The following is an 11,982-nucleotide window of genomic DNA, read 5'->3' as shown; positions in this document are numbered from 1 at the left end:
GTGGCTCTTTTTTGGATAGTGATTATTAATGGATATTGGCCTAGTTCCGCCCTGCATGCATTGTTTACTGTTTTCCTTTGAGTCCGGAGGATACTTTTACAGAATTCTGCATGTAGGATCTCAATTGGGTGTTTCTCCGATTTTGCAAATTCTTGTTGAGTTAGCGGTCCCCATACCTCACTGCCATAGAGTGCAATTGGTTCAATTACTGATTTGAAAATTTTGAGCCAAATGCTAATTGGGATTTCTATTCCAATCCCCCCTCTCTCCCCCCCAATCCCCCCTCCCCCCAATCCCCTCTCCCCCCATCCCCTCTGCCCCCAATCCCCCCTCTCTCCCCATCTCTCCCCTCTCCCCCATCCCCCCTCTCTCCCCCCCAATCCCCCCTCTCCCCCCATCTCTCCCCTCTCCCCCATCCCCCCTCTCTCCCCCCCAAACCCCTCTCCCCATCTCTCCCCTCTCCCCCATCCCCCCTCTCCCCCCCAATCCCCTCTCCCCCCAATCTCCCTCTCTCCCCCCCCTCCCCTCCCCCCAATCCCCACTCCCCGCATCCTCCCCAATCCCCTCTCCCCCCATCCTCCCCCAATCCCCTCTCCCCCCAACCCCCTCTCTCCCCTCCCCCCAATCCCCTCTCCCCGCATCCTCCCCCAATCCCCTCTCCCCCCATCCTCCCCCAATCCCCTCTCCCCTATCCCCCCTCTCTCCCCCCCAATCCCCTCTCCCCCCCAATCCCCTCTCCCCCTCTCTCCCCCCAATCCCCTCTCCCCCCAATCCCCTCTCCCCCATCCCCCCTCTCCCCCCAATCCCCTCTCCCCCATCCCCCCTCTCCCCCGCAATCCCTTCTCCCCCCATCCCCCCTCTCTCCCCTCCCCCCAATCCCCTCTCCCCCCATCCTCTCTCCCCCCATCCTCTCTCTCCCCCAATCCCCTCCCCCCAATCCCCTCCCCCCATCCCCTCTCCCTCCCCAATCCCCCCTCTCTCCCCCCATCCCCCATCCCCTCTCCCCCCCCATCCCCACTCTCCCCCCATCCCCCCCTCTCCCCCCCAATCCCCTCTCCCCCAATCCCCCCTCTCTCCCCCCCAATCCCCTCTCCCCCTCCCCCCATCTCCCCCCCAATCCCCTCTCCCCCCATCTCCCCATCCCCCTCTCTCCCCCCCAATCCCCTCTCCCCCAATCCCCTCTCTCTCCCCCAATCCCCTCTCTCTCCCTCCAATCCCCTCTCCCCCAATCCCCTCTCTCTCTCTCTCCCCCAATCCCCTCTCTCCCCCAATCCCCTCTCTCTCTCCCCCCAATCCTCTCTCCCCCAATCCTCTCTCCCCCAATCCTCTCTCTCCCCCAATCCTCTCTCTCCCCCAAATCCCCGCTCTCTCCCCCCCAATCCCCGCTCTCTCTCCCTCCCAATCCCCGCTCTCTCTCCCCCCCAATCCCCGCTCTCTCCCCCCCAATCCCCGCTCTCTCTCCCACCCAATCCCCGCTCTCTCTCTCGCCCCCCAACCCCTCTCACCCCCCATCCCCTCTCCCCCCCATCCCCTCTCTCCCTCTCCCCCCCCATCCCCTCTCCCCCCCCATCCCCTCTCAATAATACAATACAATACAATACAAATCGCTTTATTGGCATGATAAGGTACATCTTATGTTGCCAAAGCATCAAAATACATTTATGGTTGAACACATAAACGCGGTTCCATTCATACAGTGTATAAACAGGTATATCCCTGAGTTTATAAATATATTTTCGCCTTGTTTATATATACTCTTGTCTTAGTTTACTGGTTGTCCCTCTGTTCATGGCAAGCTGTAACATAGTGTGCCGCCAGTGTTACACAGCTTCTCTCCTCCCCCAGTAGGAATGGGAGTTTTTGGTTGTCAGTCAGATTTCTGAATTCAGGGCATATTTGTGAGAATTTTTGATAGAAATTCTCTCTGATGCCCTGATATTTTCCACAGGCTGTGAGGAAGTGCATCTCTGTCTCAACTACTCCCTGACTGCAGTGAGAGCATATCCTGTCTTCTCTTGGCAGCCTGGTCTGCCTGTGTCTGCCTTTTTCGATCACTAGGCTATGTTCGCTAAGTCTGTACCTTGTCAAGGTTCTTCTCAGTTTGTTATCCTTTACCATGGTCAGGTAATCAGCTATGTTGTATTGTCTGTTTAGGGCCAAGTAGCAATTGAGTTTGCTTTGGGTTTTTGTTGTTTCTGCCCAATATGACAGATATTTTTCCTTTTGCTTAGCGACGATTGTGTTGGGTCGAATTCTTTGTGTTACCCTGTCACTGTCCTGGGACTGGTTATTGTTAGTATTGTTATTAGTTACTTTATTGAGTCCCAGGACTAGTTGACTGAGGGTATTCTTCTTTATGGTCAGCTCTTGGCATTTCAGGGCGTCGTAGTGATAGCATTGGGGGTTGCTCATTTGTAGGTGATTCCAAAATTTGGTGGCTCTTTTTTGGATAGTGATTATTAATGGGTATTGGCCTAGTTCCGCCCTGCATGCGTTGTTTACTGTTTTCCTTTGAGTCCGGAGGATACTTTTACAGAATTCCGCATGTAGGATCTCAATTGGGTGTTTGTCCCATTTTGCAAAATCTTGTTGTGTTAGTGGTCCCCAGACCTCACTGCCATAGAGTGCAATTGGTTCAATTACTGATTTGAAAATTTTGAGCCAAATGCTAATTGGGATTTCTATTTGGATTGATTTTTTGATGGCATAGAAAGCCCTTCTTGCTTTCTCTTTCAGTTCATTCACAGCCAGTTTGAAGTTTCCCGTAGAACTGATTTTTAAGCCCAAGTATGTGTAGTGAGTGGTTTGTTCAATTTTGGTTGTTCCTACTGTGAAATTTATTGTGGGTCCATGTTGTTTGGATCTTTGCTGGAACACAAGGACTTTGGTTTTTTGGGGATTTATTGTCAGGGCCCAAGTCTGGCAGTACGACTCCAGCAGGTCCAGGTTCTGCTGTAGACCCTCCTTAGTTGGTGACAGCAGAACCAGGTCGTCGGCATAGAGGAGGAATTTAACCTTGGATTCATATAGGGTGAGGCCGGGTGCTGTAGATTGTTCAAGTAGTTTTGCCAATCCATTAATGTAAATATTAAAGAGTGTCGGTGAGATTGGCGAGCCCTGCGTCACCCCCCGCCCCTGTGGGAAGTATTTTGTTTGTTTGTCTCCAATTTTAACTGCACATTTATTGTTTGTATACATTGATTTAATTACATCATATGTTTTACCTCCTACCCCGCTTTCGATAAGTTTCAGGAATAAACCGTCATGCCAGATGGAGTCGAAAGCCTTCTGGAAATCTACAAAGCATGCGTAGATTTTGCTTTTGTTATGGTGAACGTGTTTGTCAATTAGGGTCTGTAGGGTGAAGATATGATCGGATGTTCTATAGTTTGGCAGGAATCCAATTTGGCTTTTACTCAAGACATTGTGCTCTTCAAGGAAGTTTATAAGTCTTTTGTTTATGATGCTACAGAATACCTTCCCCAGGTTACTGTTTACACAGATGCCTCGATAGTTGTTTGGGTCGATTTTGTCCCCACTTTTGTATATGGGTGTTATGAGTCCTTTGTTCCAGATGTCAGGGAAATAACCGACACTCAGAACCAAGTTGAAGAGTTTTAGGATAGCCAGTTTCAGTTTGTCGTCTGCGTGTTTAATCATCTCGTTTAGTATGCCGTCTGTCCCGCAAGCTTTTCCTGGTCGCAGGTCCTTGAGTTTTTCAAGAAGTTCTTTTTCTGTTATTATGGCGTCTAGCGGGTTTTGGTTATCTTTTATGGCCATTTCAAGCTTTTCAAGTTTTTTGCGTATTTGGTGTTGCTCTGGTCTTAGTGTGTTTTTCTGGTATAATTTTTCAAAGTGGTTTACCCATGTGTCCCCATTTTGAATGGACAAATCGTCGTGTTGTTTTTTGTGTAGTGTTTTCAAGTTGTCCCAGAAACAATTCGACTCAATGGATTCCTCCATGGAGCTGAGTGTATTCTTAATAAATTGCTCTTTTTTGGTCCTGAGTGTGTTTCTGTATTGTGTTAGCGTCTGACAATAAGTAAGGCGTAATTCCTCTCCCTCTAGCTCCGATCCCCTCTCTGCCCCCCTCCCATCCCCCGATCCCTCCTCCCATCCCCCCCCTCCGATTCCCTCCCCTCCCCTCCGATTCCCCCCCTCCCCTCCCCTCCGATTCCCCCCCTCCCCTCCCCTCCGATTCCCCCCCTCCCCTCCCCTCCCCTCCGATCCCCCCCCTCCCCTCCCCTCCCCTCCGATCCCCCCCTCCGATCCCTCCCCTCCGATCCCCCCTCTCTCTTCCCCCTCCGATCCCCTCTCTCACGCCCCCTCTGATTCCCGCGCTCTCTCTCTCTGAAGGCCGCAAAAATGTTTGTGTAGATAATAACAGCGACATTCTAGGCAAAAGTCCCAGAAGCTCCTTCAGTATAATCATTAATTTTCGAAAGATAACCCAAAAGCCCTGGTATCAGGCTCGAGCAGCAATGGCAGCAGCTCCAGGCTCGGCAATGTGGTTCAGTCCCACTTCCGGCTTCCTCGTATATCGTACTGTGCATGTGTGACCGGATCGAGTACGCGTGCGCAGTACCAAACAGGCGCACATGCGCAGAGGGAGTCAAAAAACCCTGCAAATAATCACTTTGGGCAATGAAGTGCACTGGTGCCTAAATATCAGTGAGTTGGCTAAGGTAGATTGGGAAATTAGATTAAAAGGTATGACAGTAGTTAAGCAGTGGCAGACATTTAAAGAAATATTCCAAAATTGTCAACGAATATACATTTCATTGAGAAATAAAAACTCCATGGGGAAACGTGATCCATCCATGGCTAACTAAAGAAGTTAAGGATAGTATTAGATTAAAAGAAGAGGCTGTTGTGAAGAATAGTAGTAAGCCTGAGGATTAGGAGAGCTTTAGAAACCAGCTAAGGATAACCAAAAAATTGATAAAAAGGGAGAAATAGATTGAGAGTAAACTAGCAAGAAATATAAAATCAGATTATAAGAGCTTCAACAAATACATAAAAATGAAGAGAGTAGCAAAAGTAAGCGTTGGTCCGTTAGAGGCTGAGACAGGTGAAATTACAATGGCAGAGGCTTTGGGCTGGATTTTGCCAGGCCCGAGGAGGCGGGTATGGAGGCGTGTGAGGTGTTAAAATTGCAAAAAGTGGCAGGCGGGCCCAACCCCGCCTCCATGCAATTTTCCCAAATGCGTGGTTTCTGATCCTGTCTCCGTCCCGCCTCCAAGAGGCGGGATAGGCCCTTAACAACCACTAAATTGCCTCTCTAATCCCATTTTGAGAGGCCTTTCCGATTTTAACATTTATCCCACGTGATTCACGTCTCCTCTGAAACACAACAGTGAAACCTGGTGGGAGCACAATTGGATTACTGACTATCAGCTGCAGCTCCACCATTAAATAGGAGATTTGATCAGTCATCATTTGCAGGTGGCAGGACTTTGTTGTCTCAGGTCTGGGGGAACTTTTAGCAGGCATAACCATAGCTGTGTAACTTTGGAGCCTGACACCCATCTTCAGTGTGACCTCCTGGGAAACCCCTCTTGCCACCTTGACTGAGTGCTTCCTCAACTGAGGCATCTACCAGAAGCATGGGAACCAGCCGCGGCAGCAGCAGAACCATGAACAACAGCAGCGGCAACAACAGGAGCGCCAAGCTGCTGCTCACCCACCTGAAGCTGCACAGGCCATAAGGCGCCAGCCCATGGAAGCCCGTCGGCGCAGGAGATACCCCCCAAACAGGGTCTACAGACAGAGGATCAGCTACCTCAACATGAGTGAGCAGCAGTGCCAAAGGTGGCTCCGACATTCGCGAGAGGTAGTGGGTGACATCTGCGCAAGACCAGGAGCCCAGAGGAGCAGGTGTCCCTTACCAGTGGTTGTCAAAGTCACCACTGCACTCAACTTTTTTGCTTCAGGCTCATTCCAGGGATCAGCAGCAGATATCAGCGGCATCTCCCAGGCGGCCGCACACACTTGCATCATGCAGGTAACTGATGCCCTCTTTGCCATCACGCAAAATCACATCCATTTCTCCAAGCAAGTGTCACGGCGCGTGCAGTTGGATTAGCTAATCTGGCAGGCTTTCCAAGGGTGCAGGGCATCGTTGACTGCACACATGTGGCCCTTAAGGCACCCCATCGTAATCCAGGTATTTTTGTCAACCGCAAGGGCTTCCACTCCCTCAACGTGCAGCTGGTGTGTGACCACAAGAAAGAAATTTTGCATGTTTGTGCCAAGTACCCTGGCAGTTGCCATGACTCCTTCATACTGCGCCAGTCTAGTGTGCCTCTGCTCTTCAGTCTGCCAGACCAACTTAACGGATGGCTACTTGGAGACAAGGGCTATCCCCTGAAGACCTGTCTAATGACGCCGTTGAGGAGCCCATCCAACGAAGCTGAGGAGAGCTACAACTACAGCCACATTTCCACCAGATCCATAATCGAGCAAACCATCGGCATGCTGAAGATGCGCTTCAGATGCCTGGATAGATCAGGTGGAGCCCTGCAGTACTCAGCAGCCAGGGTCTCCAGAATCGTTGTGGCTTGCAGATTCCTGAGGACCAAGTGGCTCCTCACATATCCTCTTCAGATGAGGAGGAGGAGGAGGAGGAGAGCAAAAACGAACATCTTGCAGAGGCCCATCAATCAGCGGCAGCAGTACGCAAGAACATTGCTGCCTGGGATGCAAGGAACGCACTCATCTTGGCCAGTTTTGCTTAGCCTAGCCAATCAAGCACTTTTGCCTCACAGCTTCTTACCAGAGCAGCGACAATGGCCAAGAACCAGCGGATTCCTAGCACTCTGATCACCATACTGACAATTGCAAGTAATCCTAAGCCCTCAATGTGGAAGTCCCATTTGCAAAATGACACACGCCACAACTGCAACAGTTGCCATCAGAACTTTTATTTACAATAACCAACTGATGGCATTTTAAAAATAAACACATTTCACCCAAGTGACTACCCTTGTTGACTATTTGTGCAGTATCTTTCTCTTACACGTGCTCCTACGTGGTGCTTCCCCTGTGGCTTCAGCAGATGTGGAGGCCCCTTGCTCATTTTCTTGTTGCTCCTGTCTCAACACCTTTGGCGGGCGTCCTCAGGGGTGGCGAACCTGTAAGGGCTCGGCAACAGTCTGCTGCTCCTGCGGCTGTGCAGGGATTGAGACGCCAATCTCAGTTGGGTGGGGACTCTGACCGAGGACTTGGCAGTGGCATGGAAGTATGAGCGCTTGGAGAGGAGCCCCCACTTCCTTGTTCTCTGCCACCAACATCCCTCTCATGGGTCAGGTCCACCGCAGTGCTTGCAAGTGGCTTGAGAGCACGTTGCTGCACATCGGGGGGGCCATGGGGACCCGTATCTGCACTGGCAGTCCTACTCAGAAGGACTTCCATGAAGGTCTGGTTTCTTTGTTCAATAGCTGACCATCGCTCCTCCAGAGATGTCAGTCTATTCTGAACACTCACCATGTTTTCTACACTCTGACGACTTAGCTCCTCCATGGCCGTAGCCATCCTCTCGTCTACTGTAGCCATGCTTTCCACGGAGGTTGCCATGGTGCTGCGTTCATGCGCCAATGACTCCACAAAGGCTTTGCTCATGTTCGCGATGGACTCCTCCATTCGCTCCACACTCGCAGTGACCCTGGAGACAAAACCTGCCAGAGACTCCTGCACCTGTTCCTGGATTTTCAGCACCGCTCTTCTTCTGGATGGACCCAGAGGCAGAGGGTCGACATGCAGCTGAGCCGAACTGGGAGAGTCCTGCGCCCTCCTACTAGGACTCTCCACTGCTGTCCCTGTCTCCACAATCTGCTGCTGCTCACTTGTGAGCTGTGATACACCAGGTGACAATACTACTCTATCTCGCGATGGTCCCACCGAGGTGTGAGTGTCTGCACTGGTGCTGGGTTGGCTGAATTCTGCTGACGCTGCGCCCTCAGAGGTTGCAGCTTCCTCTGAGGAGTCTGGAGGCTCAGGCTGTTCCTCCTGGATAGTGCTTGCACTGGTCCTGTGGGGGAGTAAAGGAAAGAGTCAGAGATGTGAGGCCAAGGTTACATGCACATTGCATATTGCAGATGATCATAAGTCCATCTGTTAGAGCTTCAGAATCATTATCAGCGACTCATGCAATGTCAATGAGAGAGATGAAAAACTATTCTGTCACCAGCTTTCTCTGATGCACCCATCTGTCCGTCACCCACTTGCGCATCGTCCTCGAGTCCCACGATCTCCAGGACTGCCTCCTCCCAAGGGGTGAGGTGGGCTACTGAGGGTGGCCCTCCTCCTGTCCTCGCTCTTTCCCTCTTATTATAAGCTCTCTTTTCCTGCAATGAGGGAGACAAGTGGAGTTTGAGTGAGAATGAAGGAGTGAGTGTAGAGAATCCATAGCATAGATGCTTAGAAGGAGACAAAGATGGAGTGAGTTGGCAAGACCAAGGGCCCTCCCTGTGTTTTGTAAGTTGTTTTCATAGCATCACAGTGATAGGGAGTGTGAGGGCTGCATAGTCGAGTAGTTAGGTGAATGTGACCATAGAGAGAGAGGGAATGGGTAAGGGTGCAGGGATGTCAGTGTCAAGTGGGGTGTGGAGGAAGAGGTTGCTAAAGCTGAGTGCTGGTGAGGAGCGGCAATGGGGATCAGATTGAGGGTGATGGCAAAGTCATACTCACTTTTCCAGTGCGCAGAAGGTCATGAAACCTCTTCCTGCACTGAAGCCAGGTTCTGTGGATCATCGACAACGAGTTGACCTCCTGGGCCACCTGGAGGCCTCCCTGAAGAAGGGAAGAGCACCTCCTTACTAGCTTTTCCTCCCTCCACCAAAGCTTGCAGGGCGACATCATCAAATCTGGGAGCAGACTTAGGTCTCCTGCTGCTCATTCTGCCTCCAGGTCCCTCTCACTGCAAAGGCCAAAAGGTTGGCAGTCTGCAGAAGAAGCAAGGCTTCTTGCAGACCTTAAATGCAGCAGCAATGATGACGTCTTTGGAGGCGAGTTTCAGACTGAAAAAACTAATTGGGCCATGGGTTCCCACACGCTGGAATTCAATTGCCCAATTATGTGAAAATCGCATCAATCTTCCACAATGATTTGGAATCGGGTGGATAACATGAAAAGCGGATGACACGACCCCAGCCCGCCCCATGACAAAATCCAGCCCTTTAAACAAATATTTTGTATCTGTCTTCACAGTAGAAGACACAAAAAGCATACCAAAAATAGTGGGGAACCAAGGGGCAAATAAGAGTGAGGAACTTAAAGTAATTAATATCAGTAGCGAAAAAGTATTTGAGAAACTAATGGGACTAAAAGCCGACAAATCCCCTAGACCTGATGGCCTATATCCTAGAGTTCTAAAAGAGGTGGCTGCAGAGGTCGTGGATGCATTGGTTGTGATCTTCCAAAATTTCCTAGATTCTAGAATGGTCCCAGCGGATTGGAAGGTACCAAATGTAACCTCGCTATTCAAGAAGGGAGAGAGAAAACAGGGAACTACAGGCCAGTTAGCCTGACATTAGTCATCAGAAAAATGCTGGAATCCATTATCAATGAAGTGGTAACAGGGCACTTAGAAAATCATAATATGATTAGGCAGAGTCAACATGGTTTTAGGAAAGGGAAATCGTGTTTGACAAATTTATTCTAGTTTTTTGAGGATGTAACTAGCAGGGTAGATAAAGGGGATGCAGTATATTTGGATTTCCAAAAGGCATTTGATAAGGTGTCACATAAAAGGTTGCTACGCAAGGTAAGGGCTCATGGGGTCGGGGGTAATATATTAGCATGGATGGAGGATTGGTTAACGGACAGAAAACAGAGAGAGGGATAAATGGGTCATTTTCCATTTGGCAGGCTGTAACTAGTGGGGTGCCGCAAGGATCAGTGCTGGGGCCTCAGCTATTTACAATCTATATTAATTACTTAGATGAAGGGACCGAGTGCAATGTATCCAAGTTTGCTGACGATACAAAGCTAGGTGAGAAAGTAAGCTGTGAGCAGGACACAAAGAGCCTGCAAAGTGATATAGACAGGTTAAGTGAGTGGGCAATAACGTGGCAGATGAAGTATAATGTGGGGAAATGTGAGGTTATTCACTTTGGTAGGAAGAACAGAAAAGCAGGATATTTTTAAAATAGTGAGAAACTATTAAATGTTGGCGTTCAGAGAGTTAGATGTCCTCGTACAGGAAACATAGAAAGTTAGCATGCAGGTACAGCAAGTAATTAGGAAGGCAAATGGCATGTTGGCCTTTATTGAAAGGGGATTGGAGTACAAGAATAAGGAAGTTTTACTACAATTGTACAGGGCTTTGAGGAGACCACACCTGGAGTACTGTGCACAGTTTTGGTCTACTTATCTGAGGAAGGACATATTTGCCTTAGAGGCGGTGCAACGAAGGTTCACTAGATTGATCCCTGGGATAAGAGGGTTGTCCTGTGAGGAGAGATTAAGTAGATTGGGTCTATACACTCTGGAGTTTAGAAGAATGAGAGGTGATCTTATTGAAACATTCAAAATTCTGAGGGGGATTGACAGGATAGATGCTGAGAGGTTGTTTCCCCTGGCTGGAGAGTCTAGAACTCGGGGGCATAGTCTCAGGATAAGGGATAAGAGAGTTGTGAATCTTTGGAATTCTCTACCCTAAAGGCTGTGGATGCTCAGTTGTTGAGTATATTCAAGGCTGAGATAGAGAGATTTTTGGACTCTAGGGGAATCAAGGGATATGGGGATCGGGCAGGAAGGTGGAATTGAGGTTGAAGGTCAGCCATGATCTTACTGAATGGCGGAGCAGGCTCAAAGGGCCATATGGCCTACTCCTGCTCCTAATTCTCGTTATGTTAAGACCCTGGTACTCAACACCTCATTAAATATTAGAGGTAAAAATGTGCATTATTGCTCTATCAATACTTAATTTGGTGAACTAGGCACCCAGAAGACATTTCCCAAATGCTTCAGCTAATTACTATATTATCCTCCCTCCTCTCTCTGAAAATGTGACCATAATCAGAGGGTTTCTGTGGAAATAGTTCTACGATTGTGCAAATGTTTTGCAGCACTTCCACACCCATTGCACTGCTAAGTGCACAGACCCTTCCATTAAGTTCCTAAAACAAGCACAGACTGGTGTGCTTGCCTTGGGCTGATTCGGCAACACATTTATTTTTGACAACTAGTTTCAAACTAGTTACTGGTTTAAAAGGTTATAGGGTCAAAATAATAAGTACTACTTTGAATAGGTAGAATTTGCTCAGCTTGGTTTACGGCAATGTTTGATTCAGGTGTCAGATTTACATTAATTACTTTTCAGAACTTGGATTCGAAGCTAATCAGCAGCTTCAATGGGAAAACAGCCGCAAAGAAGTTCAATCAGAAGCCACAATTTGAAATCCTGACAGTGCTTGTGCCAAACCCTGTGGAATAGTGCCAACACTGTACTGTTTGGTTCCTCCACAAACATATCAACTTTATAACAATCACAAAGAACCAAAAATACTGCACTTCAAAAAATTCATTCAAATTTTAACTTTTTTAACCACAGACAAGTTTAATTGCCTGAACTCCAGAGGCCACTGATGAGTATACTTATTTAGCAAATCTCTTTATTTGTTCGACAGTGTTTTACACATCATATTAACCAGGGAATTAGTCACATCTTGGGCCTCTCAGTTAATTGAAAACACTGCAAAAGAAAAAAAATATTTTTTGATAGTTACTGTAGGGTGAGCCACAGCAGAAAAAAAAGTAAAATGTTTTAAAGTTAATTTTTAACAGATATAGAAAAATAGATTAGATAGAAAAACATAAAATTCATGTAAAAAATTTTAAAAGCAGGAAAGAGAGAAATGATAGAAAGGAGAATTGGAGAAAAGCAGAATTGTTTAATTTTCTAAAATTAAAATTGCGTTTTAAGTGCTTATTTTAGTCGTGTGGGATATATTACAATATAGTAAAGCAATTCCTGACATT

The sequence above is a fragment of the Somniosus microcephalus genome, chromosome 11 (assembly GCF_052327205.1).
Source record: "Somniosus microcephalus isolate GS21.2 chromosome 11, FLI_Smic_1.0, whole genome shotgun sequence".
Taxonomy (NCBI): Eukaryota; Metazoa; Chordata; class Chondrichthyes; order Squaliformes; family Somniosidae; genus Somniosus; species Somniosus microcephalus.
The sequence above is the reverse complement of the archived record's forward strand: the minus strand, read 5'-3'. Positions refer to the sequence as shown.